The 26,294-nt window shown below is 36.7% G+C and overlaps 1 long non-coding RNA gene across 3 annotated transcripts; it reads left to right on the forward strand.

The window, feature by feature from the left end:
• The first annotated feature begins 8,973 nt into the window (after window positions 1-8,973).
• LOC139979926 (uncharacterized) lies at window positions 8,974-20,318 on the forward strand. Of its 3 annotated transcripts, XR_011797405.1 has the most exons (6): window positions 8,974-9,125; window positions 11,090-11,191; window positions 12,017-12,048; window positions 13,499-13,661; window positions 14,439-14,523; window positions 17,869-20,318. It is a non-coding gene; the product is annotated as an uncharacterized lncRNA (long non-coding RNA). The 3 variants fall into 3 exon arrangements; XR_011797403.1 differs by lacking the exon at window positions 13,499-13,661; XR_011797404.1 differs by lacking the exons at window positions 8,974-9,125; window positions 13,499-13,661 and adding an exon at window positions 9,325-9,459.
• Window positions 20,319-26,294: the final 5,976 nt, after the last annotated feature.

Below are 26,294 nucleotides of genomic sequence, written 5' to 3' on the forward strand. Positions count from 1 at the left end.
TTATTGTTATTTATTGCTACGTAATTCTCACCCGCAGGCGAGGTTTCTTTTTCATTAATCATGTTTTATGATTTTAATTGTCAAGGATGCACTCAAAAGCAATACTATAAAGTCCATAAGGAGACGCTTTTCAGTAAGTCGACAAAGATTTATGAACTCTTTTTTATGATTACTTTGCTATTGTGTTTTCTTTTAATAGTCTTTGTGGTGGTTTATTCCCTTTTGTTGAACGCATACATGACATTAAGTTAATAACTGATGTTTGCTAACCTTCTCATATAAACAAATAATCCTTTAATCACAAGTTTGGTAATGTTAAAAAACAAAAAATAATATAACAAAATTAGTTCATATTTCTTTCGTAAAAGAAAAAAAATGTACGGAATTAAATATGCAATTTGCCTGACGTGATTTTTCTTCAATAAAATGAACTATCCGGTTTTAGTAGTTTTATATAAAGCTGTGAAGTAAGCTGCCACGGATTCTAAAGCTTTAGTACAATAACTGAAGATGAAATATTCAGGGAGAAATAAATTTGTCAAACAGTCAAGCGGAATATAGAATTTGTTGTTTCATGTCAATTTTCCGCAAAAATGAGTTTTTGCCATTTCAGCTGAGATGAGGCTAATATCTCGGGAAGATCATTAGCTCAGCTGAAAGCTGTCAGCTGAGATATAGTGATCGTGCGATTCGGCCGAAAATCTGTCACTTTTTGCTACCGTGTAGAATGATTGCCAGTTCATCGCGTTTTGATGTGAGTAGCAAAAAATGTTTTCCATCTTAATATTCCCGTCATTTTCTCAAACTATGTCTGTTAAGAAGGAGCATAAAGCAATGTGGGGGGGGGGGGTGGCGAGGAAAGGAAATGACACCGTTATCCCGCCCTATGTCTTATATTTTTTCGCACGAATAAATGGATAAACTACGGTACTCCGAAATATTGCCAATCAAACAAATTCCTCAAATAGAAAACTTAGCTGAGCTTTTGCAGCGTTGCTACTCTTCTTTTTTTTTTATTTGCGGCCGTATATAACCAGAGAGGCTTTCATATTTGATATCAAGGATGTTTCTGAGATTATTGACCCGTGGATTAACGTAACCAACGACCAAGGGGGAATTGGTCAGAAATCAGATATCAAGAGGGACTACATTTAAGATGAAGTGCATGAAATTAGTAGGTGCGAAGAAAATCTGCCTGTGATTAGGTATATGACGTTGATGTTTATAAAGGTCATTTAAGGCTGGCAAGAGTTTCATAATATATGTTGTTTATGCATGGGTGTTAACTGAAATGTTCTTACAGTGAAAACATAAATTACAAAGGGAAGATATGTATATTGAGAATAAACAGACAAGAATGTAGGAAATTAAAGGACATTTTTGAAAAGATAAGGAGAAAAGAACAGTTCCTTGTTTATTCATATTGTTTTCAGCAACAACAACAACAGCAACAACGACAAAAAAGGGGAGGAACTTTTAATCGTGGAAGATCGTTATTCTGATAGGTGTCTGTTCGTCAGAAGGTTTCTATGAAAATGTTGACAGCAGTGGTTTTAAATTGCAAATTGATCGCTCGCAAGCTGAAGTATACCCGTGACAGCCTCAAGAGTTAACGAAAAAAAAAATCAGTAAGCTTTTAGTATTGTGTGCTACGAGGAATTGACAAACGCTCCAGGAAAACCCCTTCACAAAGTTAATGTAGGACGCCGTTTGAAGCAACTGTTAGTTATACTTCAAATGTTAAATATATTGTTTACTGACTGTGTAATGAATTTGTGACTAGCTGCCATGTGTCTTGCCTTTCTTAATATGGAAGGCCGTATTTGACAAAATTAAACGTCACTTCATTTCGATCTAGTATAGCTCTTTACTCCATAAGTTAGGATGGAACAAGCATCATACAAAAAAAAGTGGAGGACATATAGCATACCTACCATGCCATACCATATATACGTACACAATCGTACTATGCTTACCTATCACTACAACACAGCGCAATACACAACGCTATACACTATACTATAGCACAAACAAAAAGAGAATATCGACAATAATTACCCATCACTACTGATATCAATTCACTCCCTTTTAATTTCATTGCCATTGGCGAGCCACATTTCTTTTCAGCAACTAATGCTTCTCGGTTATATCATTTCTCTTCTTATAAATCCTTTATGTATTAATTTTTACAGCTTTATTTTCGTTTAGTATTAACTGTTATTTCATATTTAAAAAATAAAGAAATGTGTCCAACTTCCCACTTTCCAACATGTATTGACCAATCGATAAGTGTTTGCCAGGTAATCAATTAATCATATCGAATCCTGGAAGAGATCTTAGTTGACAGACATAGCTTGAGGGGAATTATATCTTAGCCACCTTTCCATCTTCAAGCTCTCAATTTACAATCCAAACAAATCGAAGCAAAATCAAGAAAATCTTATTTCTTTCTTTCTATCTATCTATATTTCTGTCCGTCTCTCTATCTCTTTTTCTTCTATTTTGCCGCTAGGGCTAAGAAGCGGTTGCCATGGTAGTGTTATTGTCTAAACAATATATACTTGACCTTGGGTAAAACGTCACATCCTGCTGCATTTACGTGTCCGTAGCTAACTGAATATTCTGTAAAGACAAAATGAATCATAATGTGTTGGTGCTGTGATGATATAAGCAAATACTTATAAATTATTGTGTTAACGAGGAACCTGCTTCTGTTGTATTCATGTAGTACAGTTGTGAACCCCGAGGGTGGGGTGGGGGCTTTGGAGTAATCCCAGTAATCCAACCACCCCTTAGCCAAATCACAAGCCACTTACGGGTGGTGTAATAAATTCACTAACGTTGTATAATAAGCTCACTAAAACCTCAAAGCCTACATTAAGTAATGACTTTGGGCAGAACGTTTGCCCTTTTATGTCATAGTAAAACAAGAATTGAGAATGTTGAGTACTTGCAATGCATCTAACGCTATTCTTGTCTTCAAGATATGCGCCTTTAAAATATGCCCGAATCTCTGGAAGGCTCCTTTAAGGCTTATTTGATGATGACGTCACCTACTCACTGCAGATTTGTTGTCAATGCTAACCCGTTGTTCTATAAATTCTAATACAACCGAAAATTGTTCTGTTCACTTCATATGAGAAAAACAGGACCATTGGATAACATTCAACAGCTTTTGCATTGCACGAGTTTTCATCTGAGAAACTTTCTTAATAATCTGTACAGACTAAATTGTCCAGCCGCTTAAAATTGATCAACCACAGCTGTTTCAAGGGTCAGTTTTCACAATTTGAAAACGCTATAATAAAAGAAACGCATCCTGAACAAATAGTAGGAATAGTCTTGCATGACGTTCTACGACAGATCAAACGTAACTTTAGACTGCACGTTACATGATACATTATACAGCACGTGTTCTATCTACGTAGAAAATTTGTCTCTCTCAACTTGAAATCTGTATGTCATGTTCTTCTTTTTTTTTCATAACAAATTTGATAAATGAAAAAAAAAACATTACTTTACTTCAATCTCAATCAGTAACAACATTCTGTGATACTTGAGCTAGTCTTGGATGACGTTATTCTTGGGTTTATATTTCATGTCTTATGTTTCATCCAGGCTATGCACGATTCTTTGGGCCCCATCTAGCGTCATAAAATTCCCATTGATACTGAAAATCTGCCTCTGTCGTAATTGCTTTGAGTAAAAACATTGTCAGATTTGATTCCCTTGACAACTCGCTGTTTTCGATCATACAAAGATATATATATATATGTGTGTCATTCTCTATCTATCTCTTCGTCATAATGGGCGTTTCCCAAAAGAAGGAGAACCAAACCTATAGTATGAAATGTTTCCCGAAATGTTATGACGGCGGTATTGGCCTTATAGTGGTGGCCAGTGAGTACTGAAATCTCTCGACCAATCAGTAATCATTACGCGGTAGGCCAAACTCTCTCTCTCTCTCTCTCTATATATATATATATACGGCTATATGTGTCTGTACAACGTAATACGATTTGTCACCATGGTATTACTCAATAATGCGTAAGGCTGGCATGTAATATACATTTTTGTAGTCGAATGATAACTTTATTTCAGGATAAATAAAACATATGTGTGTTGCTTATACTTTGTCTGTCGTGCAAGCATTTATAATATCTACATTTGTTATATATTTAAAGCCAACTTATGTCACCCCTATCAACATAATGGTACTAACGCTAAACAAGCTTCGGGTTCGTGGACTATCGTAGAGGAGGTTAACAATTGCTGTATCAAACACAAAATATTTTCTTTTTATATATAGTTCAACCCGTGTAATGTTCTTTTTTTCTAACATTGATAAACAGTGCACACTCTACGATTTTAAATGATGATAAACTTTCTGAGAATTGACGGTCTAGCCGTCGCTGACCAAACAACGAAGTCTTCGGCTTTGAGTACAGCGTTTCTGTATGTTGCCGTGTTGGACAACATTAACCGTATTATAGTAATAATCGACTTTGCGATCTGCGTTGTAGTCATAGCTGAATTTGCAATCCGCGGTTATCCTCACAGTTTTGCAAGGTCGATAAAGAGTGATTCCATAGTTTTCCCTTTCGGGAAAACAAAAAGCGAGAACGCAAAACGAACATGACGAGACTATACGAGAACAGCCTAACTCGGTTACAGATTTGAAATCAACATTTTTTACGTGCAAATGGAACGGTTACGAAATACGAGAATTGTAGTACTCGATTCCGTACGGCGTATACTAGAATAAGTTCGAATCAACATTCTTATTTTAAGATTTAACATAGACCTCATTATCTTAACGTAACACTATGGCATTGATTCTAAAATCTACTTTAATCCAACTACTTTAAACTCTCTGGTGAAAAGCCAAAAACTTGTTTATATGATTTAAAATTGCGAGAGAAGGTGTTGAAGCATTACAAAAATTGTTTTAACTTTTTCTTTCTTTTTAAGTTTTAGCCCTTGACAACTGAAATGAAAAACAAAATGCGTATACGACTTGAAATTAGTTGCCTTTCTTGTGAGAGGAATTCCTCACACCTTTTTAAACTCATTTTGTATCCTTGACCTCGTATTTGTTTTGCTTTTACAGATTAGATTCAAATTATTATTCTAAATTATAAGAGCTTTGCAAGTTATTTATTTTCGCCCACTTTCGCTTGGCATCGCATTTAGTCAACCTAATTGTGTTTGTCAGGAAATTATTGCAGATCAACGACTTTAATCCTCGAATGCAGATGGACTATAAATTTATGTGCAAACTTGAAATCTTAATGGTTGACACGAGCTTGTTTTTTTTTTTTCATCTTATAAAAGAGACACAAAACCGAATCATCAACTTAAGTTAATAGTATAGACAGAAAGCCTTGTGATGGACGAATCCCAGATGTAGCTAAGAAATATCTTGTTGTATTTAGGAGAGGTAACCTACATGCCATAACATGTGTACGGTGTCTGAGTCTTTCATGTGGGAACTTTGTGGTTATATAGTGTAGCTAGGAGTTGAAATCAGGCTTATGACCCTTCCTCCTCCATAATGATGATCTTTAAAATTCTCTCTTTACTGTTTGACATGAATGGTTAAGCTTGTGAATTACCACAACGATGATGACGACGACGACGACGATGATAATGATGATAAATGTTGACCACGTTCTTGTCTTAAATACTGCCCAAAGAATATCAGAGAGTGTTAATTTCGTCATCATTTAGATTTTTATTGTTGTAAATTCCGTCCATTCAACTTACGGGGCATATTTATGGAACTGTATTAACGGTATTATGTTCTGTTATACTCGATCGATTGCCAGACATTTATTACAAAATAATAATAATAACAATAAAAGTGATAGAATACATATAAACTTGAGAACAAACTCTTTTAACTTCCACATATAACTCATAAAAATAACAGTCTATGCGAAATTCCCAAAGTGAGCGTTCTTCTTCTTCTTCTACTTCTCCTGATATATTATGTTGACACCATTTATCGATAGACCTGCCCTACATTTTTGATCAGTCATTGTAGACGTTCCCAGGCCTTATAAGTACGAAGCTTTTAAAACATAAACTGAAGATACATAACATTGAATTAAAATCGAGTAAATAGTTTGCTTTCCATTTCTTGCTTGTTCTAAAGGGAATTAACGAATCCAGTAAAGTCACAATCCATTTAGTAGGATGCAAGTTCCCCGTGGTATCGATGTCAACTTACATTTTGGAGATAACGTTGAGCCGGAAGACGGATGTAGTCTGATATATAATTCAAATGATTTGATTTGACAGTAATTGATATGATGATATAACCTTCATATGAATCGTTGAAATCAAAGGCGAAAAGGGGAAAGAATACCCCTTCCCGTCCGTAAAAGAAAAAAAAAGGGCCCGTAAGGGTGACATTGCAATTTAACTCGTACCTATATTCTTGTACCATGTATACTTAAACCTAACCGATTTCGGCAAGTTGTAATAGTATATGCCTTTCTCATGTAATGACGGATCCAGGATTTCTCGGAAGAGGGGAAGGGGGAGGGGGCATGTAGGAGGGGGAGGCTGGTGGACTCAGGAAACAAGCATCACAGCAGCTATCGAAATTACTACGGAAATATTAGCGGCGGATATGGAAAACATCGATAAAAACTAAGCCTATATATGCCTGCGATCGGAACGTCATACATAAATTGTTTATTCTTAAATCACATCTTCTTTGTAAGGTAGTGATGAATTGATTAGTATTTAGTTGCTGGCATATTAAAACACAAAGTTGTTAAAACCAGGTAGACACCCCAATCCCGATGCAACCACGACGATAACGACTTCCATGTGCTAAATCATCTTATCGAAGAGTCTTTATCTGTTGGTTTTACCTTTTACCATAAACAAATCTCGTTTATTGGAAGAAGACGACTCACCTTTTTTTATATGTACTTTAAAGGACCAACGAACCCGTCAAGCGTTGGTATTATAGCCATTGGTGACACTTTCCTGTTGAAAATAGTCATTAACTAGTTATTGTATCGCGCTACTAGTCTCCTCGTCGTATACGAAGCTGAATTTACAAGTTACATAATTTCGTAAAAACCGTATACCATTTCTTGGGGGTTATAGTTAATGTATATATATATATATATATATATATATATATATATATATATATATATATATATATATATATATATATATATATATATATATATATATATATATATATATATATATAACGTTAGATGTTTCCTGAGGTATCGGTACAACGGTATCATGGACCGAAGGACTGGCGTGACGTCATTATGATGTCATATACGTCGTCTAACGAGACTTTCTATCTAATTGGCGCTTTATACTGCTTTTATATTGCCCATGCCGCAAATTCAAGTGCTGTAGTTAATTTGTATACATTTTTGGTTGTAAGTCTCCACAAACTAGTGGAAGCGCATATCCCAACAAAGCGAAAAACAAAGTTTATTAATAACCTGACAGCTTCGTCTGTCACTGTTTTGTTCGATTCGCAAGTCGATGAAAACTGATTTAATGTATGATTTCGAAAGGTTTTATGATGACATAACAGAACATTGCATGGAACTTGTAGGTCACTTTTTTTTAATTTATTTCTTCTTGGATAGAATGGTTCCTGTTGTGCAATATTTAAGAGCGGTACAATGATTTGCACCCGTGTAGTCTGTATATATCTTTCAGTCTGATTGTATTATGATGTTCAACCTGGGAAAATAACATTGCTTGCATGGTCCGAAAAGGACAAAGTTCTAATTACAGTATTCTTTGGTAGTTCCAAAAGATAATTAAACTGATTCATAGTAGGCTAATAACATTATACGTCAACTCAAGTTGCACTTAGTTTTTTACCGTGACTTAATTTCTCAAGCGTGAATAATCAGGTTGGAGAGTCGGTGAGCTCTCTTCGATTTGGAACGACTTCCATAGAAAGATATCGGCGCCGTTACATGAAATAGTTTGATAAATGATAAGCAGAACTGCTTTATAAAACCGATCTACCTAGCCCGAATAAAATAGTCTATACTTTTGTCCAAATTAGATCTTCATATTCCCCAAATTATGTAATATTTATATTTCGTCTCAAGCTCTTTCCATGAATTAAACGGCTGTCTTGTTGCGAAACGTGATTGCGACCAAAAAGGTAGGTTAATTTAACTGAGCCTTAATTGATGGCTTAGTTTAGCAGTTAAATTGGGTCATTCGGTCGTTTCTTTCTCCTCTTTAAGTGATCCATTTGGCAAGTCATTTGATTATGATTGCATTCTGTTAAGGCATCGTTATATTCAATTGTTGTACGGTATAACCCAAATCAGCACATTACGACTAGTACGCTAATAGATCAGCTTCTCTGGGTTGAAAACATTTCCAAGTATTCTTATTGATCCGGTGTGAAATGACGACGATCACACACACACATATATAATTTATATATATAATTTATATATATATATATATATATATATATATATATATATATATATGTATATATATAAATATATATATATAAATATAAATATATATAGATAAATATAATATAAATAGATAATATATAAATACATATGTGTATATGTGGCCTCAGATGCAATTTAGTGCAATATAGCACACTTCAACACCCACTCCATTTTGTAAATAATTTTCCATTTTCACCTGGCCTTAGATGCAATCTGGTGCTCCAAATGAGATTTTTTTTTCTCATTTGGAAATGAAAAAGGGGTTTTCTGACTTGCGAAGGGGGGGCGGAATGATACTTCCGCCCCCCCCCCCCCCATATTTTTCACTGGGGGCTGGCTCCCCCAACCCCCCCCCCCCCCCGGTTCCTACGCCCTTGGCTTGAACCTATGTAAGTGAAAAAGATATATATTTTCAATATATATTCTTATTCGAGATATATACGAAAATCGGTGCTAATTTTTGACATGAAGTTGTATATATGTGACGTCATGCTTATGCCTGGTCCGCTCCTGGAGTCCATTCGGCGCACAATACCTTGCATCTTTACGCGTTAAGATCGATCAAATTCAAAAGCGTTATGGACAAAGAGATTAGATAAGACATTGGCTTGGATAATTAAATTATGTTACCGTTAAGAGATAAAGGTATGTGATTTTAATCCTTCTAATACATAACAAGATCATTGATTTATGGGATATTAAAGTAGGGCTAGGCTTACGAATCTTTAGCCAGCTATTACAGTACTACTTGTATACGATACGTAGCGTAGGCTAGTCAGGGCTAAGCCTGAAGTAGGTCATGAACTAGTGGGAACTTTTCGCAAACCTCCACACTAGAGTCTATGGTGGATGTACAAGAAAACGATGCACAATTAGGCCTAAGGTACATATGTGAATTACATCACACTGGCCTAATTCGAGATAACGTCTATGGGCAGCGCGGCTGAAGTCACTTTTCGGCAGTCACCAGTTTTTGCCGGTGAGCACACACCAATCTAAAGTGTATTTCTGTTTCTGTTCAGTACTTGTTAAAACCCCCCTCGGGTATCACAACGAGGATGTTGTTACGCAGGTCAGCAGTGCTAGTAACACAAACAAACAATGCGTGGGCAATCTAGTTTTAAACACCTCAAGAATAGGGCTCTCCTTATCGGCCAAGGATTGCGTATTCCAGTCTTTTATAGTCCTAGGATAAAAACTATACAGAAAAGCACGATGATTATGTGGAATGAGTATAGCGGACACGTCTCCCTGGTTTCAAGAAGGGATTAGTCTCGTTTGGGACTGCAACTAGGCCATTTATAATTTGATAAAAAAAGCATGAGTCTGGCCCTTTTTCTTCTTTCTATGAGGGGTTCCCATTTCAAAGTCTTAAAGTTTAAGATCTCAGTGACGCTGGATTGCCTATGGAAATCACAAGTTACAAAACCTGCTGCCTTCCTTTGACTTTTTTCTATTTTATCTCGGTCTGAGACGTTATAAGGGTCCCAAATCTGAGCTGCATATTCAAGAGTAGAAGGACACATGTATAGACATATAGGCCAATTCATTTTTATATGTCAATGTGTCGTTTTACTCTTGAATAGTACAGATAAAGGCTCTAGCTCAGTATAAAAAGGTTTCTTGACTTACTTGTTACTTAAACGATTAGTGTTTAGTAGCAAATAACAACTACACAATTATTTGAAATTATTTGAAGTTTAAACTTCTGAATAAGAGTATTTTAGCTATATTTGACCTTATGAGCCATCTGGCACAGAAGAAAACCTACCTACCTTCTCACTATGGGTAACCTACCCACCAAGTACTGTATAAGCTCAATTGAATTTTACCTCATTAAGATATATATTGTTTACAAGGTTTTTATGTTTGACCTCTGTTAACCTCCACATAAAACTAAACACTTGAAAGAATACACATACTAAGTTTGAGCTCAATTGAAGTTTGTCTTGTCAAGATAAGGTGTTTACAAGGTTGTCAATGTTTGACATCTGTTGACCTTTGAGAAAAACAATAGGGACTATGAACTCACTATGAATAATCTACATAACAAGCATGAATTTAATTGAAGTTTGTCTCAAACTACGATGATTAAAAGGTTAACAGTTGTTTACCTCAGACGAACTTTGACCTCAACCAAAAGCAATAGGGACCATGTACTCACGAAAAGGTATTCTACCTACCTAGTATGAGCTCAACTGAAGTTTGCCTTTTAAGTATCAAGTTATTACGTTTACAAATGGCATCACATGCATGTCACTTACATACACATATAGCATGTACACACAAGCGTGACTGCATAGACCTGTTTCTTTTGCTTCTGCTCAAGTCATAGTTGTAGTCACACTAGAAAATACTCAGTAAAGTACTGTACTGTATCTTAAATTGATGCTGAAGAATTGGTCGTATGATGCTAAGATCAACTAGAGATAGCTATATTGTGCTAACCACCATAGCTAGAGAAGAGCAGATTGGGATTTTTCAATACCTGTTTGCCAGGAGATTACACTTCAGTAAAACTACTACCAGTGGCAATTCAATTACCTCTTGTGTTCATGCCTAATCCTGCAACAGATATCATTCATAGTATGATAATATTTTTGTTCCAGTTGATCTATATGAGGACTGTGAAAGTGAAATGGAATCTGATACAGAGTCTTAGGAAAACAGCAACAAACAATTGAAGAGATGACACAAATCCTTTACTACAGGTAGGATATTTGTACAATTTATTATGGAACAGTGTGTATAAATGTCATAGCCTAATTTAGTACATTACATACTAAAATCCCTTTTGTATGCTAAGGCTACAACAATGCAATGCCAAACCACTGTACATGCTCGTAAACAAAAAAGGGTCTTGGAAAACCCAGTTCTACACTTTTAAATAAGAAAAAAAAGGAAGATTATAAAGTCCAACCTTCTTTATTCCAATACTTCCCATGTTTAAAAAAATACTGTATTTGAAACTTATTTCTTCTTGTAGAACAGTTATATCCAAAGTGGTATTTTGTGTACTTGTATATTAATAATATTTAATATTAATAATAATTTAAGAATAATATTTAATATTAATAATAATTTAAGAAACACATCTCAATAAATATATAAGCTTCCTTCGTATGCATTCTTTTGTGGTTATTAACACTATTAGTGTCTCCTATGGATTTTTTTTACAAAGTTTGTCTTTTATCAGGAAGTACTTGTACTGATAGAGAATAATTGATAACAAACAGAGAGGAAATATTCATTTACTAAGGTTAGTTTTCATAACTACAGTAATACGCCCAGTTCAACCCCCCCCCCCCCCCCAAAAAAAAAAACACAGGTAGAGACATTAATAAAGCTTGGGTCACATAAGGAATATAAATACCAATTTGGATCACATAAGGAATGCAGATACACCATCTATCTAGTAGTGGAGATATAAGCTACTGTAGCAGTGGAGATTCAAACAGAGAAATTTAAGAATTTGAATCGTCCAAGAACATACACCTGCAAAGGTCATTCATTGACTCTCCACTTTTTTTCAACAGGACTTCAAATTAACAAGCATTTGAAAAACCTGGTGAGTATGTTATAATGCTAATTTGCCTTTTTTTAAACGATCCCTAAAGACATGCACATATGTCTTCAACTTAGGTCTAAGGAGGTCTCTTCTACTTAGTAGCCCCTCCCACCACACACACAAATCCATGTCCATTATACATGTATCAGAAATTCATTTGGTCTATGTGTATCATGTGCATATGGTTGTATGCTGAATGTCCTACCTACCATTCATTTAGCTGTATATTTTAAATATGTCCTCCTAATATTACTCACAGGAGTTGACACAAAAAATATGATTCCATGATATATATAGTATGTCCTCTATTGGTACTCATATGTAAGGTAACATACAAGTCATGGTGGTGAGGGGGGTGGGGGGGGGGTAGTCTTTCCATGGAACCTCCCCTTTGTTGAAAAGTGCAATTTACAGGTCTCTGGATGCAAAATGTTGCAATTTTTATGGATCAAATGGTTATTTTCCCATTTTCTTGTATTTATACCACCTCACATTTATACATGTACATGTCTCCTTCTCTCCCATGTACATAAAGATGAAAAATACACCCCCCCCCCCCCCCCTCCCCAAAGAAAAAAGAAAATCATGTTGATTCTATCAGACATTATTTGAGTTGTTTTGTAATTTATATGACTATAATATAACAGAGAACAAGTACAACAATGAATACCTTCAATAAGAAGTGTCATGTATGGTTGCATGCTTTAAGTCCAATATGCCTTCCATTTAGCAGTAAATCTCCAACAAGGATTATGAATATATGATATTATGTCCACCTAATATTACACATGTATGTAAGTTGATACCATATAATTTTATTTGATACACAGTAAAACAGTGTCTCCTACTGTACCCCCCCCCCCCCCCTCTATTCAATACTGTATAACATGTTTGTCTCAATGATACTCCTCTGCCTACCGTAAGAGGGAAACATTAATGTCCAACTTTTATATGTGTTAAAGTTCATTTGATGTGCACGAGTGAACTGTTTAATATATGTATATGTACCAACATTAAGGGTCAAAATTAATGTAGGTTTATCAATAATTATCTTTATGACTTTGAATTCCCCAAAATAAGATTAACCAGTGACAGTTGTCTTACTGTGTGGGTATGGTTGTGTATATTCAAAATATATGTGTTCCCCTAATATTGACACAAAATTTTTCAAGTACAATAAGGGCTAGTTAAAAAGTGTGCTGTACTAATTCCTCCTGAACAACTCATGTCTTGAATGAGATACTTAAGTGAAGTGTCCAACAGTACATGGCTATGGGCTGAATATTGTACATAGACTGATTAACATACAGTACAGTCCATGTAAGTCTACCATAAGGGCTATTCAAATTGAACCTCATGGAACTTGAATGTATGTATGTATGTAAGTATGTGTGCATGTATATTTACTTTGTTCCCCGCTTACCTGTCTCCCCACAACATTTTTCGAAAGATTTGAATCCACCAGAAAACGTATGAGTAAACACTTTGGATGGTAGAATGAGAAGGAAGGGCATTGACCGGATAGGACCTGTCACTGAGGGTGCACAGTATTAAAAGATTACCAGGGCATACTAGACACGGTAGAATGAGGTGCTTATGTTGTGGGGAGACAGGTAAGCGGGTCACTCGTAAATATATAAACCAGTAAGTTTCATAATGATGGGTGTTTGTGAGTGAGTGAGCAAAATTAAGTATGTCGCAAACTCCTCCTAGACCCGAAGTCCTGTCAAGTTAAGCTTGGTGAGTGGGTGCCTGACCATGTTAACTCATGCCTGCTGGAAAGATGATGTCAAAGAGGTCAAAGGTCAAGAAATCTAAAAATTGGTTTTTAGCAATTATGCCAACTTGTTGGACAAAGGCATTAAACCTCATTATATGTAGAGAAAGAAGAGACAAAGTTTAAAATAATACAGATTTAGCTGTTAATGCTTGTAGTTAACGGGACCGTCAATTGAGTTAAAGTTAAAATTGGTCTAAATTGTGCAAAAGAGTGTGTCGTGAACTTCTCCTACACTGTAAGTCCGATCAGGTTCAAACTTTGTGTGTAGGTGCCTGACCATGTACTGTAAACTTGATCTTAGGTGATTGGTATAAATGTCATAGGTGAAAGGTCAAATACCGAGAAACTGTAGCCATTTTCTGCTTGTCAGTATGTTTGAAAAAGTCATTAAACCACAAAATATGTAGACTATAATGGGATAAATTTTAAATTAGAACTTGCAGTTGTTAAGGGTCAAGGTCAAAGTCCATTGTAGATCCATTCCATCATAGAAGAGATGAGATGCCATGGATTGCCATCTTGTCTTATGTTTTAATCGTAATAGATGCTAAGATCCGATAACAAGGGAGCTTAATAGGCAAGTTTAATTCGTTTCTGTTTTTCTCGACAGGAAAGATACAATTGATAAAGATGGCTACCTTCAAGGTATGCAAGGAGTTAAGATGACTAATGAAGCAATCCACGACAGAATGAAGGTGAGATGACAAAACTGTTAATTAATGGATCATTCAACTGTCAATTTGAGTATAGTTTCATTAGTTTAATGTAAGTTTAATTGCTTTGTTCAAGAGCTGTCCTAACATTGTTGCTGTTCAATATCATTAGATGCAAGGTTACATTGCGACTAACATGCAACATCATGTAACATGTTGAAAATTTCAAGTTTCATTGCTTACACTACATTTCGTGTTTAATAGAATGCTGAGTGAAACTACCCACTGCTGTTGGTGATGAAACATTTGGTGTTTAATCTGCAAGCTCCAGCTCATTCATTGGGGCTTAAATTTTAACTCCTACCCAGATCCCAACGAAGAGAGTAAGTGATGTCTGCTCCTGTAACGCGACAATAGCATAAGAGAGTAAGAGATGGTGGTAAGAACAGACCTTATGGGGAAAAAGTTAACACATCATTTAATGAAGTGAAAATATTCCCCATCTTGGTGGGGTTGAATTCATTTCCCCTCTGGGTTGTATAACAAAAGAGAAATCTGTAAGCGATTGTTGTGAATGCATCTTTGTGTGATTGATAACTAATCCATCTTTGCGTGATTGATTATTAATCCATCTTTGCGTGATTGATTATTAATCCATTTCTGTGAAGAGACTGGTAGGAGGACTGTACAGAAGGTGGAAGAGCCAGGTACATTTTCAAGTTTCTTCCATTTGGGTTTGGTACGTTGAGAGTACAAGATGGATATGATGCTCGCATTGTATACAATTATTAATAGCAGTATGCTGGAGACAATGGGTTGTAGGACTATTGTTTGCGAGCGAGTCACAGATATGGTCATGTGCGAAGAAAGTTGTAATGAATTTGAAAACTAACCAATGAGTCTGTCTTGCGTACAAAGATTTACTTCGCTGCTAAATAAACCCGAGCGCGTTTAGCAGGAGTGTCAAGCATAAATCAGGGACGTTTAAATTCGGTTAAAATGTTCTATTTATGGTAGTTTGCAAGCGAAGATCTATGTTACCTAACTTAAATGGAATTGATACCAAGTTTTTGTATTGAATGAGTGCAGTTGTTAAAGTTTTTGTCCCCACCAACCCCACCCAACCCCCGGAAAGAAGTATCCCTAACCATGATGAAATATCACTTAGTAATATTCAGTCTTACCGAAGGCGATGGAGAACAACAGAGTTAAGGAGAGTGGAATTTTCGGAACGTTAAAGAATACATCAAGTTTATTTCCTTCATCCTCAGATTTAGTGTAAAGAACATTTGGTGAATATTTTAAGGATTACAAGCTCATTCCCTTTTTCCTAGAACTGAATAAGTGTTCACGCAAAGCAAATTGCTCTTTTTACCCATCACGAATGTAGCTGTGCAGTTACTAGTGTATTGGAAACAATATTATACCTGCCATTAGTTATACCACATGCAACTGTGTTTTATTTTTTTTTTTTTGGGGGGGGGGTTTCCCTTAAATTGTATGTGCATTGTGTCACTTTGTTTTGACAAATAAGGCTTTGTTCTGTGCAGTTATAATTTTTTCCTATAATCACAGAGATATAAATATAAAAATATTTAGAGGAAAATCTTGAAAAGGGTGTAACAATATTAACGTTGGGTCGGTTCAGATCTTTCTGGAAACCCTACACGTAAAGAGACTAGGAGAGAATTGGTCGGGAGGATGGGGAAGGGAGGGAGGGGTCTTGGTGGAATATTTAGGGACATTGCAGTTATTGTGTGTTGTTCTCCATCTCCATTTAAGTCCTGTTATTTATTTGTAAATAAACACCCATCAGTTACTTAGTATTTTGCTGTTTTGGATGCACTGCCAGGGGTGGGACCTAGATTCCTCATCTCTTAGATTTTCTCTTAGATTTTGTCTGTAACTTCACCAAAACACATATCCAGTACCACTAAACCCACTCCAAACTCTGTTGCTCCATTAACCTGAGCGAATCTTGCTATGAAATTGACTGACTTGCTACAAGTGTATATTGGGCATTTTTTGCCATTAATAGAAACTCTATTATTATCATCAATTTAATAATAAACAAAAGGGAGAAACTTTCAGCACATGTATTCAAAATAGTAAACACTTACACTTATTGCCTCCACTTCACCCTCCACTTTAATATTCTGGCTTTGCTTTCTGATTATGGGCAGGTTTGAGATGTAGTACATTTCTCCATCCGTGTTATTGTCAGATAATGAAATGAGAATAAGAATTAATAAAATTGTAAAAGAAATGTTTCCTTCCTCAACAGCATGACTTCATATCCGTCACTTCTTCAGTATCTACCTAAATGACAAATGTAGGCTGAATTTAGGCACAATAATGTCGTAGACCACCAGAACAAGGTTAATTTGAGATTTTACACTCATACACTGCTGATCCAGTTTCAAGCTATTCACCAATAAAATATGCTAAACCTCCGGTATGTTCCTTTAAAGGCTAACTTGATGTTATCAGCTCTTCTAGTACAGGCTTTAATGTTAATGGTAACCCATTGCTTTACATAAATTATCATAACTCACTCAACCAAAGCATGTTCCTTTAACTTGATAATAAAACAACAACACCCTTGCACCCATTGAATGAAAATTGAGCACCATCTGTCCAAAAGTTGACAAATTTGTACTACCACTGTAAACATGTCATTTGAGACAGGTAAAACTCACTTTGTGATTTTGTGTTGGATCTGAGGAACTGAGCTAAATGGTTAAAGTATTAGACTAAATAGTCATGTCACTCTAAACCGATGAACCTGAGCAAATTAAAGGGTCGTTCCCTCAAAAATTAAAAGTGGCATAAAAAATCCAGCCTGGCCTGTTAGCCTTATCTTTCAACGGTTCACAACAAATTAACTGATGTTTGTTAAACTTTTTTTCTAAAGTCATCTGTTTTATGAATTTATCCTTCATGTCTTTCCTTTGTAATATAGCTTGTAAGATCTATTGCAACTCAAAAGCTTTTTATTTTACATTTTTTTTCACATTTTATAATAATAATATTCTGTAACTACTGTAGTTGATACAACAATACTTGACATTTTACTAGAAGATGGGTTATAAATGAAAACAAAAATTGACATTTCTGACATTACATTAGTTAGGGAAGTCATTAAATGTTCTTACATCTCTGTCTGTGGCTCTGACCCCCTCCCACCAAGAAAGTGTTACTCCCCCACCCCCTCCCATCACCCAAAGCAATCCGTGTTCACCCTTAAAATTTTGGGCTATCGTTGACTCATTCCAGTCTTCAAATGTAACATGCATGATCTACACTTTATGCAGAGTACTTTTGTCTACATGGCTTGTTTATTCCTATCTAGTAATTTTCTTTCATACTCTTTTTTTTTGTGGACAGAACCACCTATGGTGTCCACCACGGAACAGCTCCCCGAGAGACCTCCAGAAGACTTAAATTTGGAAGAGACTTGGGAAGATGACGAAACATCAGACAGAGACAATAAATTGGAATCCCAAGCCCCTGTAGCCGATAGTCTCATTATGGACATGAAAGCTTCCATCTCATCTCTGAGTAAAGTACGGTCTAATTCGGACCGGATCAGGAAAGGCTTTAATACAAAAGACGATAACCTCCTGAAGGCAGAAGAAGACAGAAAAGTTTGTTTCAATTCTGGTAGCGACGTGCTGAACGCTTCATCAATCCAAAGAGACAAGCCGATAGAAGTTTCCTTCAGAGGGATTAGAAATAGGACTAAAGTTGAAGAAGAATTGGAAAGTGATATGATCCAGCTACCAGATAGTCCTGCCGGTCTCCAACTTTCAGGATCACAAACTTTTCAAGCCACCGATGCTGCAGCTTCTTTAAAGATATATATATATATATATGTATATTATATATATGTAAGCTTTTCTACTCTTTTTTATGTATGACCATGTGTGTAAATATTGAAGCACTAAGGATATGCATTCGTTTACCCTTAAAATAGCAACAGATAAAGGAGAATACTGTTATGAAAGCTGTACTTAAAAAAACTTGAAATGTTGCTTTCCTAAATTTTAAGGAACATTTTGGCAGAAATTTTTTCTGCAGAAATCTATCTATATATCACGCATAGTCTTGAATACTTCTGCAATACCATTAGACCATCTCTGCCCTGCACCTAAAAATACAGGTGGTTTTTCTCTCTTTTATGTCTTCAAAAGTGCTCTTCTCAAGGGTATCGTGTTGAAAATTTTCTCAGATTTACAGATGGAAATTATGAAAGGTTTTTCGTTAAGGATGGTCATGTGATGATGCTAAAAAATAATCTAATGCATAAAGAGTCTGTAAATTCAGAAGAGAGGAATATATAAGTATCCTCTGCCGGGAATCTTGGATTGATTCCTAGCCAAAAGGCAAAAAGAAATCTAGGCGTGTATGTATGCAGGAAAACGTATGTGTATGTGATGTTCCAACTCGTAAACGGGGTGACTCACCAAGCATATCTTACATGAATTTCATGCAAATTAGGAAGTAACTTTACAGCACTGAATTCTTTGGCTGCTCCAGTTATTAAGCGGAGTGAAATGTCAACTGAGGTCATCAGCGGCCAAACTACAAAAAACTCATAGTCAAGTTTAGTGAACATCTGTAGCATCGGTAAAATGTCATAGTTAGGTGGTAGGTCCCCCTCACTGAGCATTACACTTTGAGCAGTTCTGTTAAGAGGTCAAATGTAAATTGGAGTCATCAGCTGCCAAAAGCCTAAAATTCTTGTCGACATATTTAGCTTCAAACTCAAAGCTGCGATTATTCACATGCTCAGAAATTTACAAGAACTGAATGTTCTACGAAGAGGTCAAAGGTCACTTAGGGTCAAATTCTGACCACCTTGATAACTCCAAAAGTTAAGGTCGGATGAATCGCACGCCTGGTATGATGGTGCCCCCACTGTGAGTTCTCCATTGCAAACATTTCCTTTTGGTGCACATAATTTGGTCAACTTCAGTTTTAGTTTGTGAAGTGGCTCAAATTACAGATAGGTCTGAAGTAACCTTGAACAATGCATAAACAGTCAATCAGGTAAATGATATCTGCTTCAGAAGTGATAATCATATGTTGGATGATCTTAAAACACACCTCAAGTGATCCCTGGCAGTTACCACTAGTTGAGTCTCAAGGAGGTAAACAGGCTGTCTGAAAAGTTGCCTTCTTCTGTGTAGTATATATATATATACTGTATACTACATGGCTTTGGCTTTGAAAATATTTTAGTGTATTGAAGGGGTAGGTTGCTGGCAGAGCTGATTTGCTAACAAACAAAAAAGATAAAAGGTAATGCCCATTTGCTCATACATATTTAACATATATATATTTCACATAAAAGGAAGACTGTTCTTACTGGATTTTAAATCATTTTTGGCCATAAAACTTATGTCCTGTAAAAACGTTATCAGTGACTGAATAGGTTGATGTCCAAAGAGTGAGTTAGTACATGTGTTGTGGTCTAGGGAGCTTGAATTGTCTGATCATTTCTGGTTCTCACTTAATTCTTGAACAAATGTTAACTCACTTGACTCTACATCAGTCAGATAGTCAAGTGGGATTTTGTGCAAATAATATGGCAAGAAAATCACAATTCTTTGCCCCCTGTTTAGAGGATGCTAAAACTCCTCTTCCTTTTGGGGGGTTTGATATAGATGCAATATTTTGTTAGCACTTAGTGGACATAGTTTATTTGCAAGTTTTGGTTATTTGTTTTTACTTGTAAGCTGCAAAAAAAAATTTGAAAAATCGGTGATGTGTTGTTTTTTTTACTTGTGCTTTCACTGGAAGAATAAAAAAGAATAGCATAAGTTGAAATTGAACCAGGTACCTTGTGATGCCTATTTTTTTTGTCTACCACTAAACCATTAGGTGAGATCCTACTGTTGGATGCATTTCAAATATTTAAAGATCCTGTTGTTGGGACTAAGGTGTTTTAAAATATATTCCCCTCCACTGAACCTTGTCAGGAATAGAGGAGACCTCTCCGCTGAACCTTGTCAGGGAGAGGGGTAGTGGCCAACTCGGGTGCCGCTGGGGAATCTTGTCAGGGAGGGGGGCCGCGCAGCTCGCATGCGGCTTGGGTGCCTTGTCGGGGGGAGGGGTGCCGGCGAGCTCCTTTTACAGAATTCACTCACTCACCCACCCGGGGCTTGAACCATGCTGCTCAGTATCATCGCAGACGGAACAACCCATTACACCATTTTGGTTCCCAATGAAATAACATTCGTTTCTTACCTTTATACTTCCACCTGCTCCAAAGAAGAGAAAAGTAAAAGGCTCTGGTTGGGTCTTGAACTCATGACAGTGTGTTTGTCTGTCTCTCAGTCCAGAGCCCTTACCACTCTGCCACAGCAACTATTGAGAAATAATGCTCGTTTTTAATATTTCAACTTCAGAATGGAAGGAGGAAATGGCAAAAGATCAAAATGCTGTCTGGGGATTGAACTCATGACAGTGTGTTTGTCTGTCTCTCAGTCCAGAGCCCTTACCACTCTGCCACAGCAACTGTTGAGAAATAATGCTCGTTTCTAATATTTAAACTTCAGAATGGAAGGAGGAAATTGCAAAAGATCAAAATGCTGTCTCTGGGGTTTGAACTCATGACAGTGTGTCGTCTGTCTCTCTCAGTCCAGAGCACTAACCACTCTGCCACAGCAACTGTTGTAAAATAATGCTCGTTTCTAATATTTAGACTTCAGAATGGAAAAAGGAAATTGCAAAAGATCAAAATGCCATCTCTGAGGCTTGAACTCATGACTGTGTGTTGTCTGTCTCTCTCAGTCCAAAGCACTAACCACTCTGCCACAACAACTGTTGATATATAATGCTCGTTTTTAATATACAAACTTCAGAATGGAAAAAGGAAATGGCAAAAGATCAAAATGCTGTCACTGGGACTTGAACTCATGACATTGCGTCGTCTGTCTATCTCAGTCCAGAGCACTAACCACTCTGCCACATCAACTGTTGTAAAATAATGCTTGTTTCTAATATTTCAACTTCAGAATGGAAAAAGGAAATGGCAAAAGATCAAAATGCTGTCTCTGGGGCTTGAACTCATGACAGTGTGTTGTCTGTTTCTCTCAGCCCAGAGCACTAACCACTGCGCCACAGCAACTGTTGAGAAATAATGCGCGTTTCTGAAATTGCAAAAGTAATCATTTCAGAACAATATAGCAAAGATAATTTACGATCGGTTTAGAGGTTGATGATGACACCCGTTTATATATAATATGGACATGGGAGTTGCAGATTTGGGCTCCTGAGCATCGATTACCCCCTGTTACGTCATTTGGGCGAAATCGAGTTTGGGTCAATTTTTGGCAAAAATTGCAAGTGGTAGGTACCCTTACGGGTTTTTTTTAAATCAGTTTTTTGCCCCCCACGCCCCCACACAACACCCAATTCGAAAATAAATTTCAGATTCGTAATCAGCGTGTCGCAAACTACCAGAAAAGATACACATTTATCGCTTTTGCGACAAAAAGTTTTTTCCCCTCATAAACAAGGAAGAGCGAAAAACTTTTACGACGAACAAAGGATTAAAATCTTTTGTTGTCCCTAAAAGTTTTTCGCTTTTCTTTTGTTCATCTGAAGTTGCAAACTGAGCGAAAAAAGTGCCATAAGAGGGCTCAAAGGCGATAAATGTGTATCTTTTCTGGTAGTTCGCGACACGCTGATTACGAATCTGAAGTTTATTTTCGAATTGGGTACCAAAATGAGGTACTTTTTTAACTTTGAAAGACAAAACACCTATTTTTGACGCAAATAGAAATAATATAGACAAAAAGCCTTTCCCGGTCAGATAATTACACGAAATTGGTGTATAACAAAGACAAGGGTGTCTTCTACTTCACGTCCTATTTAAATGTCGATGGGTGTTTCAGAGAGGACAAGCGAGGGGGCTGAAAAGAGGATGTTTTCCAAATTGTGCACAGTCTTATAAAGAACACGTATTTCTATCTTGTACTCTGGGACCACGTATCTCCCGAACGGAAGCAGAGATGGACCTGGGAGTTGCAGATTTGGGCTCCTGAGCATCGATTACCCCCTGTTACGTCATTTGGGCGAAATCGAGTTTGGGTCAATTTTTGGCAAAAATTGCAAGGGATACGGATTTTTTAAAATCAGGTTTTTTGCCTCCCACGCACTCAAAATACATCCAATTCGAAAATAAATTTCAGATTCGTAATCAGCGTGTCGCAAACTACCAGAAAAGATACACATTTATCGCTTTTGCGACATAAAGTTTTTTTCCCTCATAAACAAGGAAGAGCGAAAAACTTTTACGACGAACAAAGGATTAAAATCTTTTGTTGTCCCTAAAAGTTTTTCGCTTTTCTTTTGTTCATCTGAAGTTGCAAACTGAGCGAAAAAAGTGCCATAAGAGGGCTCAAAGGCGATAAATGTGTATCTTTTCTGGTAGTTCGCGACACGCTGATTACGAATCTGAAGTTTATTTTCGAATTGGGTACCAAAATGAGGTACTTTTTTAACTTTGAAAGACAAAACACCTATTTTTGACGCAAATAGAAATAATATAGACAAAAAGCCTTTCCCGGTCAGATAATTACACGAAATTGGTGTATAACAAAGACAAGGGTGTCTTCTACTCCACGTCCTATTTAAATGTCGATGGGTGTTTCAGAGAGGACAAGCGAGGGGGCTGAAAAGAGGATGTTTTCCAAATTGTGCACAGTCTTATAAAGAACACGTATTTCTATCTTGTACTCTGGGACCACGTATCTCCCGAACGGAAGCAGATATGGACCTAGGAGTTGCAGATTTGGGCTCCTGAGCATCGATTACCCCCTGTTACGTCATTTGGGCGAAATCGAGTTTGGGTCAATTTTTGGCAAAAATTGCAAGGGATACGGATTTTTTAAAATCAGGTTTTTTGCCTCCCACGCACTCAAAATACATCCAATTCGAAAATAAATTTCAGATTCGTAATCAGCGTGTCGCAAACTACCAGAAAAGATACACATTTATCGCTTTTGCGACATAAAGTTTTTTTCCCTCATAAACAAGGAAGAGCGAAAAACTTTTACGACGAACAAAGGATTAAAATCTTTTGTTGTCCCTAAAAGTTTTTCGCTTTTCTTTTGTTCATCTGAAGTTGCAAACTGAGCGAAAAAAGTGCCATAAGAGGGCTCAAAGGCGATAAATGTGTATCTTTTCTGGTAGTTCGCGACAAGCTGATTACGAATCTGAAGTTTATTTTCGAATTGGGTACCAAAATGAGGTACTTTTTTAACTTTGAAAGACAAAACACCTATTTTTGACGCAAATAGAAATAATATAGACAAAAAGCCTTTCCCGGTCAGATAATTACACGAAATTGGTGTATAACAAAGACAAGGGTGTCTTCTACTTCACGTCCTATTTAAATGTCGATGGGTGTTTCAGAGAGGACAAGCGAGGGGGCTGAAAAGAGGATGTTTTCCAAATTGTGCACAGTCTTATAAAGAACACGTATTTCTATCTTGTACTCTGGGACCACGTATCTCCCGAACGGAAGCAGATATGGACCTGGGAGTTGCAGATTTGGGCTCCTGAGCATCGATTACCCCCTGTTACGTCATTTGGGCGAAATCGAGTTTGGGTCAATTTTTGGCAAAAATTGCAAGGGATACGGATTTTTTAAAATCAGGTTTTTTGCCTCCCACGCACTCAAAATACATCCAATTCGAAAATAAATTTCAGATTCGTAATCAGCGTGTCGCAAACTACCAGAAAAGATACACATTTATCGCTTTTGCGACATAAAGTTTTTTTCCCTCATAAACAAGGAAGAGCGAAAAACTTTTACGACGAACAAAGGATTAAAATCTTTTGTTGTCCCTAAAAGTTTTTCGCTTTTCTTTTGTTCATCTGAAGTTGCAAACTGAGCGAAAAAAGTGCCATAAGAGGGCTCAAAGGCGATAAATGTGTATCTTTTCTGGTAGTTCGCGACAAGCTGATTACGAATCTGAAGTTTATTTTCGAATTGGGTACCAAAATGAGGTACTTTTTTAACTTTGAAAGACAAAACACCTATTTTTGACGCAAATAGAAATAATATAGACAAAAAGCCTTTCCCGGTCAGATAATTACACGAAATTGGTGTATAACAAAGACAATGGTGTCTTCTACTCCACGTCCTATTTAAATGTCGATGGGTGTTTCAGAGAGGACAAGCGAGGGGGCTGAAAAGAGGATGTTTTCCAAATTGTGCACAGTCTTATAAAGAACACGTATTTCTATCTTGTACTCTGGGACCACGTATCTCCCGAACGGAAGCAGATATGGACCTGGGAGTTGCAGATTTGGGCTCCTGAGCATCGATTACCCCCTGTTACGTCATTTGGGCGAAATCGAGTTTGGGTCAATTTTTGGCAAAAATTGCAAGTGGTAGGTACCCTTACGGGTTTTTTTAAAATCAGTTTTTTGCCCCCCACGCCCCCACACAACACCCAATTCGAAAACAAATTGCTGTGTTGTATTATGCTTTACAAAACACATTACAGAACGTTTCCATAGGCTTAAAAGGTGTAGTAGACCTATTGGTTTATTTACAAGGCCGTTCAAAGGGCAAAACGATTATTGAGTAATATCATCTAGCTTTCATATCGACTTCAATATCCTGTCTTATCAAAACAATTGTTTTGGCAAACTAGTCTGTCAGATTATTCATAACATCCTGATATATATACGATATGTGGGGATGTTAAGCGAGGTCAACTTCCAGTTCCATTTGTAAGGACCAGACAAGTTCTCAAATTGCTCTGTTTTTTTCTTCTACACACTAGAAATAAAACAGAGACAGACAAGAAATAAAAACGGAAAGAAAAGAATTTCAGGACTGCCTGTTTATTTTTCCACTTCTTTTGGGACACGATATTGCAACATTTATTAAGCAAAAGTGCAAAGAACCACATGTGTGAATCGCATACAAAAAAAAATGGCAGTTGCCATGGAGACAATGAGTACACAATAGAAACCAGTGGTTCCTGCAATTATTGAACGTGCATTGAAAATTGTACATAGCTTCGTGACCTGTGATAGAACCCTTCACCCATTCTGCAAAAAAAAAAAAACAAGTCACGAGACGTCGCGATGTCGCGGAGCGTCCCCTCCCATGTTGTACCTCGGTAGAGGTTACTTACGACAATGATGACATGGGTGGGTGTTATCTGTGGTACAGGACTATGCGTATTAACTAAAGCACCTAAAGAAGCCATTCCAATCCCACAAGCAATGATCAAGCCACATTATTTACAGTAAAGAAATGAAACATATGCAAATGACTAAAAGGAAAGAAGAAAATCAGTATATATATATATCATTATTCCCCCATGCATTATTTTATTAAGTTTGGTTTCTACTGGAATAAAATGTGTCAAAATTCTTTTACCTCCACCCCCCCCCCCCCCCACCGATTTTGATTGATATTAATTCCGAGTTGAGTTTAGAAAGGCTAGGGTAACAATACCTTTTGTCCAAAAACTATAAATATTGGAAAAGAGAAGACCCTGCCACTACCCTGCCTGGGATTAAGAGTCGATCCAAAGTCTACTCTTCCAACCAACCAACCAACCAACAGAACCTCTTTTCTGGAAAGGAAAAAAACCCCACTTCAGTTCAACCTGTGTGATCTTGCCGTACAATTACAACGTCACGATTAATACCATGGCAATTTCTTTACAGCGTTTCTGACCGTCATCATTCACTCTTCGATAACCATTTATAGGTTTTTTTATTATCCATATTCAAATTTGGTTACATAACACTAATTACCTACCATACAGGATATA

This window comes from Apostichopus japonicus, chromosome 14, assembly GCF_037975245.1.
Source record: "Apostichopus japonicus isolate 1M-3 chromosome 14, ASM3797524v1, whole genome shotgun sequence".
Lineage (NCBI taxonomy): Eukaryota > Metazoa > Echinodermata > Holothuroidea > Aspidochirotida > Stichopodidae > Apostichopus > Apostichopus japonicus.